Source organism: Macrobrachium rosenbergii, chromosome 7, assembly GCF_040412425.1.
Source record: "Macrobrachium rosenbergii isolate ZJJX-2024 chromosome 7, ASM4041242v1, whole genome shotgun sequence".
Lineage (NCBI taxonomy): Eukaryota > Metazoa > Arthropoda > Malacostraca > Decapoda > Palaemonidae > Macrobrachium > Macrobrachium rosenbergii.
The window spans coordinates 8,855,887-8,864,638 of record NC_089747.1 but is presented as its reverse complement, the minus strand read 5'-3'; the positions used below and the strand labels follow the sequence as shown (position 1 = coordinate 8,864,638).

The following is an 8,752-nucleotide window of genomic DNA, read 5'->3' as shown; positions in this document are numbered from 1 at the left end:
ATGAAGAACAGATTAAAAATAGAGAACAATGACACAGAGAAGAGAAAGACTGATGCAGACAGAATCCATAGAAATTATGACCAAAAGAGAAGTTGAAGAATCCGAAAGGAAAAAAGCAAAATACAGATTAAATGGCTGAAAAATAAATTGCAAGGAAAAATATGTTACAAACACACAACCTTAAAAAAAAATTATATAGAAATAAAAAATGACTGTCTTTATTATTATTATTATTATTATTATTATTATTATTATTATTATTATTATTATTATTATTATTATTATTATTCCAGCAAGTCTCCTTAGAAACGGCTGCTAACCCCTTTCTCTCTTCTACGCTGGTAGCGACCCGCGACAGTCGACTCATTACAAGGTTCATAATGCACCGCAAAGATCAAAGCAGCAAATCTGGATTTCTCGCTCTCCATCCCCCCCCTGAGAATCGAACCCTGGCCCTTCCTTCCGTTGCTGAGGTAAGTATCATAACCACTAAATCACGGGGTCCCAAATTTTATCATTAGTAAAAAGAGTTTTTGTTCATGTCTCAACTGCATTCAAAATTCAAATTCAAAAAAGTTTATTGACATACATCAAATGGAGTGTAGCATCTCAGCTGCATTCAGCTTATACACGTATTTCTATTTTGCGTATTATAGTCTTCTCGTCAGCAGGTAGATAGTATAATGAATTTCCAAAAGACATGGACGGATATACTGCTTTTGACGTTGTTTATTTAGTAATTTCAATCATCATCTCTTACGTTTCGACGTACAGAAAGGAAGTAATCTACAGAGAGAATGAATAGAGATTATTATAGTCATGGAGTACCCTGATTTTCTAGTACATGGCTGTGCCACTTCTCTAGACATACATGATAGGCTATATTCTTGGCAGGTCTTCCAGTGCAAGACCTGAACACCATATCATGTCATCTCTTGTATTTATTTTGACCTAATACTGGGCATTCCTTCGTGATATGGTTGATGGTCTCCATATTCTCTTCTCATATGCAGGACATCTCGTTGTTGTTAGGCCCTCTATTTTATTTTGTAAATGTAACGTGTAGATAGTGCTTGCTCTTCTTCTGTCATCAACACGCTATCAGTCTCCTTCTTGCGCACCCAACCCCACCCCGCAGTCAGCCAGTGCCAGCAATATCCCAAATCTCCCTCAAGTACTGGCCACGCATTAGTTTGTTTTCCCCATTTCTGTTTTCCATTGGCTTGTGGTCTTTTCCCTACACTTGTCAGACACTTCCTCGGCACAGATGAGTTTTTATTCCAGGCTGTTTTCAACCACTCATTTTCCCTGAGCTTGTTGTGCTGATGGTAACTAGAGCCTTGCCACGCTTACGAGTGAGAACTCTAGGATGCATTGCTGTATCGCTAATCATCAGTTTTATTGCTGTTCTATCATTGCAATTTAAAACAACAACAAGAGTTAATAAAAAAGATTAAACCAAGACTTGAGTTGATACAGGAAATGATAAGAATATCTCTCAGCTTCAGGTATATTAAGAAACAGCATTAACAACCTAGGCTGATGTCGTGCTGAAAATGTTAAGCATAGCAGTGATTTTTTTTTTTAAATAAAGAAAAATTGCAAAAGAATGTGCTTGGAAACTCATAAAACATCATAAGCCTCAATACATCTGTCATAACGGCTACATTACTACATCACTCGAGGGCAACCTGTTAATTACAAGTGTTGGTAGAATGACTAGAAACACCTAATGATTATTTAACCATGCGTATAGTAAATGAAACCAATGTGGTACATCCCGTAGAGTTGTTTAGTCCTGCGTGTTCTGGCACTCTTAAGATTTTAACATTTTCTCTCTCTCTCTCTCTCTCTCTCTCTCTCTCTCTCTCTCTCTCTCTCTCTCTCTCTCTCTTTCAGACTATAGTCTTAAAGCAGTGAATTTCAGATAGAGCAGTTCCATATTATTAGCCATATAAAAAGCAAAACCTAGGCTTTGGTCACTCATTTGACTTTTCAACTGAGATCTTGTAATGATCGAAAACTCGATCTATTATGAGATGAATCAAGCCTTTTCTTAACTCCTAGTATTATGCTAAGAGTGACTGTTAATCGTATTAGTAACACGTTAGCAAATTTCTTATAATGATATTAATCTCGTAAAGATAAAATTTCAATATTTATAAATATATTTACATAAAGACATCATTTTAACGTATGAGCATTGTAATCCTCTTACAGGTAGCACGCTAGTATACGAGCATGTAATTCGCCGTAAATATAGCATATTACCTTATAAACATTAATTTTTCCCTTAAAGGTAGCCTATTAGCATACGAGCATATCATTCCAGTGAAAAGGGAACTAGTATCCATTGTAGGTCTAATGTTGCGTCAAAGGAAGCTACAGGTTAATGGCTAAAACAGCTTTTGGCTTCTGTATAAATGAATGGAGGAACTCAGTAGCTCAATTTACTTAATCAGAAAGAAAAAGCTGTTCCAACTATCTGATAGTGGCTTTCTTCAAGGCTACTAGACCTATAACGGAATTAAATCTTAATATATACGGTAGGTGAGCATAGTAAAAATCTGATTGAAAACAAAGATTCCCAAGTGAAATTTTAACAAATATTTTACAGTTTAGAAAAATGAAGATTAATCATTTTCATCAGCCGTTAAGGGAAGAAACTCTCCCTTAACTCTCCGGCTCCAAAGAGAGCCCCAAGTCTGAAGCCACTCTGAGCTCAGTGTACTTTGTACAGAGGCTTCCACTCCTCCAGAATCCTTGGGTCCCCTAAAAGCGACAATGCTCCCCATCACAAGGGCAGCCATCAGTGTCCAAATGCAGTTCATGTTGAGAGGATTTCACGCCTCCTCTGGATCAAGACTCGCAAACTACGCTAGACCCAGCTTTCTTGAATCTCTTGAGGCTGACAATGCTTCTCATCACAAAGTTGAATGTCAGGCTGGGAAGGCTGAAGTTTTTAAGTGGCATTCTCTTGCAGTTTTGGTCTTCATGTCTGTGAGATGAGTCAGATTCTCCACGTCCATACAGAATGTCCATCCCTTTCCACGTTATAACCAAGCTTTTCTAGGCCTAGTCCTTCTTTTGTTTCCGTCAGATGCTGGTCTGCACATGACATCTACAGCTCTCTGGCAGTATTTTCAATATTTTCGTTTGTCCCTCGAAGACTTCAGCCTTGGGGTTTGTAAATTTTACTAGAAGGTTCTAGATGCCACGTGTGAATTAGCATTTGACGAAAATAAAAGAGAGATTTGCCCTAGAAAAGCTTTATTATATATATATATATATATATATATATATATATATATATATATATATATATATATATATATATAGATAGATAGATAGATAGATAGATAGATAGATAGATATAGATGAGTTGGAGTTGGAGTTGCGATTTTATTTGCATTAACTACAACAGGTCTATCTAGCTACAACAAATCATGAAAACGCATTCTTTCATTTTTATTATTATTTGGAAGATACCCCTGGTAGTAGGTAGAATTAAAAAGAGCAAATTCACTTCAGTACCTACTTACAAGACTTACATTTAAGCTTGTGTAAGTGCATCCACACACTTATTACACACATTATATATATATATATATATATATATATATATATATATATATATATATATATATATATGTGTGTGTGTATATATATGTATGTGTATATATGTATATGTGTGTGTGTGTGTACATAAACAAGTTGGCATGTAAGTCTTTTAAGTAGGTACTGAGATGAATGTGCTTTTAATTCTGCCTACTACCCAAGTACCTTCTAAATAATGATAATACTGAACGTATGCTTTTCCAAGATTTAGTTACATAAACCTGTTTTAATGTCGTGCAAACCAAATTACAACTCTCTCTCTCTCTCTCTCTCTCTCTCTCTCTCTCTCTCTCTCTCTCTCTCTCTCTCTCTCTCTCTCTCAACCTGAAATGATTCTACCAAATGAAAAGTGACGTAAGGACGAAATAAAAGGAAAATACGAGGAAAAACTAGACCTAATGACGGAAGAAACTCTCTCAAAAAATAAAATTTAGCGAAGCACCTATTCTTTTACGTTTGAGTAATGTGTGGAACCGAAAAAAAAAACACCCAAAATGTTTTTCCTGGCTCGAATTGAAAACTAAAAAAAGTTTTTGTTTGTTTTTCGTCAATTTCGCAAAACGTCTAAAGGTAGGTTTTGCTCGGTGCGATTATCGCTGAACGATGATCGTTCGTGGATTAACGATGATCGTTCGTGGATTAACGATGATCGTTCTTGGATTAACGATGATCGTTCACGGATTAACGATGGTCGAACATGGATTAACAATGATCGTTCATGGATTAACGATGTTCGTTCATAGATTAACGATGATCGTTCGCGAATTAACGACGATCGCCAAACGATTTTTAAAGCACTAATTTGCTTGTTTTTCAATCGGGCTGTTTTGCTTTAAACGAATGACAGTCGAGTCGTTAACGATCTTCGTTGGTTCTGAATAGTGGGTCGGGTGGGGGGTGAATATAATGGTATAGTCGTCAACGATTACTCGAATTGGGAGGAAGGGGTACCTGCGTCATGGCCCCCAAGTTTTCTGAGAAACGAGGTGAGGAGGTCCTTGTGGAAGAAGTTGCCAAACATCCATCGTTGTGGCACTTTCTCATTCCTAATACAAGGACTAACAAGTAATAGACAACGTCTGGGCAGAATCGCCGCCTAAGTGGGAAAACCAGGCGAGTGTGAATCTAATTTACAGTATTTTGCATTATGAACAGAATGTCATGAAATTTCCAACATTTGTTGGTAATGATAAAAGGAAAAATGCCACCAGAGGTTTTATTTTTCATCGATGTTGGTTTGGTTTTTGGCCTAGTCGAAGAGAGGCAAATCTCGAATGAAGAGTGCCTATGAATCATTTCTAGACTTTCACACAGGTTTCGTGATAAAGCCCTTAATTGATAAAGTGATTATGCAATTGCAAAGTGCTCTTCTGATTTTTCTCCTACACCTACCTATAATATAGATGTTTCTACTCGAATTTAGGGGTATGAAATTATAGGAATGCATGGATGGTTGTATAGGGGACTACCTGATCCATGGTTTTCTAATTCCTAATTCTTGGATATGTCGTCTTTGATCAATTCAACCAGGAAGTCGAGCTGTTACAGAAAGGCGGAAAATTCGGCAAATTTATTGGGGTCTTCACGCAGGTGGTTTGCAGTCAGTTTCTGATATAACCCCTCTTCATTCTTCAGTTCAAACATCAAATGCTTTTTAGCCCTTTTCCAAGCAAAATAGTACACCCTCGATTATCGTCCAGCGATAATAGTTGAACAATCATCGTAGAACGATAATCGTGATATCGCACCGAGCAAAACCTACCTTAAGCCAAACGTTTGATCGATTTGTTCATCGTCGCCGGGCCTGAGATGTTTTCAGGATTTTGACTGTTGCCCAGCCTAAAATGTTTTCAGGATCTTGACTGTTGCCGAGCCTACAATGTTTTCACTATCTTGGCTGTTGCCGAGACTAATCTTTTCAGGATATTGACTGTTGCCGAACCTAAAACGTTTTCAGGATCTTGACTGTTGCCGAGCCTAAAACGTTTTCGATCTTGGCTGTTGCCGAGCCTAAAAGTTTTCAGGATCTTGATTGTTGCCGAGCCTAAAACGTTTTCAGGATCTTGACTATTGCCGAGCCTAAAATGTTTTCAAGATTTTAACTATTGTCTGTCATGTAATATTTCTTTCTTGGATTTCTTTCTAAATGATGTTCAGTTTCCAATTTTATAAAGAGAATATAAATATTCCTTCTTATATTTTATTGGTTTTTATTCTTTCTAAACAGGAGACAGACAACAGATGGAGTTAGAGCTATTTACTTAGTGAGGAATTAATTCGATCTTGGATAACCTGGACGGTTTCGAAGCTACTGCTTTAAAATGGAAACAAGATAGGGTTGTGATCTGTAAACGACAGATCCGAAGCGTCAAATAAGCCGCTGCAACAACCCCTCTACCACCCTAACCAGTATGGAATAAAATAAAAGTGAAAATAAAAATGTAGTCCTCTCCATCGAAAAGCAATGAGTGAACGACACTTTTCTTGAAACACGAGACTTAATAGACTATTTGGCACGATTTTATCACGTGATTGAATTTTTTAACGGGGACTAGAATGGCGTAAGATAATTGTCCACCCTGAACTTTCGAGCTGACCTGATATTTACCAGTGTCTGTGTACTGCTCAGTATCAATTGAATTACGCTTTTATAAATCACGTGTAAGTCACGTGTTGAGTTTTTGTTGGTCGTACGTTTCTGTAGCTTTCCCTCGAAGAAATTAAGTTTATGTGAAAGTGATCGAATGATTGACTGGGAGTTATCTGGCGCCGCGACCGTAGTTCTTGTGAAAGATAACTGGAAGACGAGTACAAGTTAAACAGCGCCGTAGGAAAAGCGTTAGGAAAACGGATGGTTTTTCTTCAAATAGGTTCAGATTCTAAACATAAAATACTTTTCTTGGAAATATAATCGGAAGTGAGGACATTGAAACAGAAAATCACTAGGAAGCTGGTACCATATCACGTTGAAGGATGAGGTAAGTCCTTATGGAACGAAGACTGAATTGAGTAGAAAGGAGCATGTATTAAAGTATCCAAAGATATGTCTTCCTCTAGGAGGAGGAGGAGGAGGAGGAGGAAGATGCAGAGGAGGAGGAGGAAGCAAGAAAGCTTAATATGACAGCAGTCGTAATTCAAAAATCAAAACATAATTAAACAAGCTGGATAAACAAAGGAAAAGGGAATGAGAAGTAGAGGCGTTGAAACAGCCAGCCTGTCAAAAAAAAAAAAAAAAACTGGACAGGGAAGATGAATGCTATTCCCACATGAGAGGGTGGCAGGGGCGACTGACAGGAATGAAAAAGCGAAACCATTATCAAGAACGGTGACGGAGATAAACTATCAGTCACTCAAGAGATAAGAGGATCTTGATACCCCTTTGGACGGGCGACGGAAAACGCCGAGCGGGTTGTGTATAACTGAATTCGGAAAGGGAGACAGCAATAAAGTGTAAAGTAGGGAAGTTGGTGGTGACAGTGACGGAAGGGGATAACTGAAAGCAAAGGAAACAAACAGGAACCATCCCAGTTTCCTGAGGAGTAAGTTCCAAATGACGAAAGGAGGATGACTGCACATGACAATATATTTGTTATTAGGGGAAATGTATACATGTGTCATACAGGTACTGGTTATTCAAAAGTAAGCATAAGCAATAAATTACGAGCTGAGCATTATTTACTTTTTAATGCTGTATGCTGTTAAGAATGTGCTTAAGGATTTGGCCTTATATTGCTCTGTTTAAACAAAGCATATGACTTTGGAGAGGACGTTATTCTACTGAAGGAGAGCATGTATGAGCGAGTGGCTTCATGATTTTTAGTCTTTAAGTGAAATTATGAATAATGAGTGTTGAAAATAGCTGTTAAAGGTGTAGAAAAAAATAGACGAATTTTAGTTCTCATTAGTGGGCAAAGGTTTATGATGAAATGCAATAAAAGACGTGAGAAAAGAACCTGTGTTTGCATTAATGTTAACAAGAGCCCTTACACTGAATGAAATTATTACTCAAAATAAACAGAGGTAATTCCGCTTGCTATCCCAACTCAAAGACCACGGCAATTATGGAGCGCAGGCCAAACGCGTATACATTCCTTTAGAGGACGCAATTCCTACTTACTTTGCCACCTTGTATCAAATCCAGATGTGAAATCTTACAATAACGATAACAAATGATGTCCAAATCTACGTCTTATCGTGAAGATCCCTCGATACTTGTGCAGACCGTACTCCGTTTATTCTCCGATAGACTTCGGAGAAATTTTAGGAAACTTTCGTGGAAAAAAAGAAAAAAAAAAGTTTTATAAGTAATTACGAAAACAGAATGTCGCTGCTACCACAACCCCTTTTATTGAAATTTGTCTGAAGAAGGATTTCTTCCAAATAATGATGATACTGTAATCATAATCTTAATCACGGCAGCAGACACTTGTAAGCAAGTACTAGAACCGCCTTCAACCTGCAATCGGTTAATCTATAATGAATTTTTAGTAATAATTACTGCAAATTTGTTTTAGAAATATGTTTGAAAATATAGGATATATGGGCCAAGGAAAAAACTCTTAAAGTAACAAAGAAGCCAACATTAAACTGCTGCTTATTTAACCACCAGTAATCATCCTTATAGGACATGTATTCTAGCACTTCTAGTACCAATAGTGTCCAGATTAAGTCGTCCTCGCCAACATGGCCCCATGCTCACAAATATGCTTGATACCGAATTCGACCGTTCTGATTTTTCTTGTCTTGCCTGGTTCCACTTAATATGAACAACTTTCCACAGCTGCTTTTGTAACGGAATACTCATAGATAATACGTTTGATAAACGTTTGATAGCAGACTAAAAATAAATTTGCTTCGAGAAGCATTAATTTTGATGACTATTAATGATCTTAAGGTTACTGCCACTGGCAACTAGCAGGTTAAAGGAATTTACAAATAAAACTGCGAGGCTTAACCAGTTATCAAAAAAAAAAACTATTTTGGAGGCGAGCTGGAAGCCTGCATAATGAGAATAGCATCAAAGTTGGTCCAATCGTTGTTGTTCAGTCTTGCAACTATATATGCAATACTTCTGATTAATGACATTACTTAGAGTACGCAACGATTACAGTTGATGTTGTCCCTTAGAATCTGA

General features: G+C 37.3%; 1 long non-coding RNA gene across 1 annotated transcript; it reads left to right on the top strand.

The window, feature by feature from the left end:
• Window positions 1-4,517: 4,517 nt before the first annotated feature.
• LOC136840097 (uncharacterized) lies at window positions 4,518-7,275 on the top strand. Its single transcript, XR_010853529.1, has 2 exons — window positions 4,518-4,731; window positions 5,846-7,275. It is a non-coding gene; the product is annotated as an uncharacterized lncRNA (long non-coding RNA).
• Window positions 7,276-8,752: the final 1,477 nt, after the last annotated feature.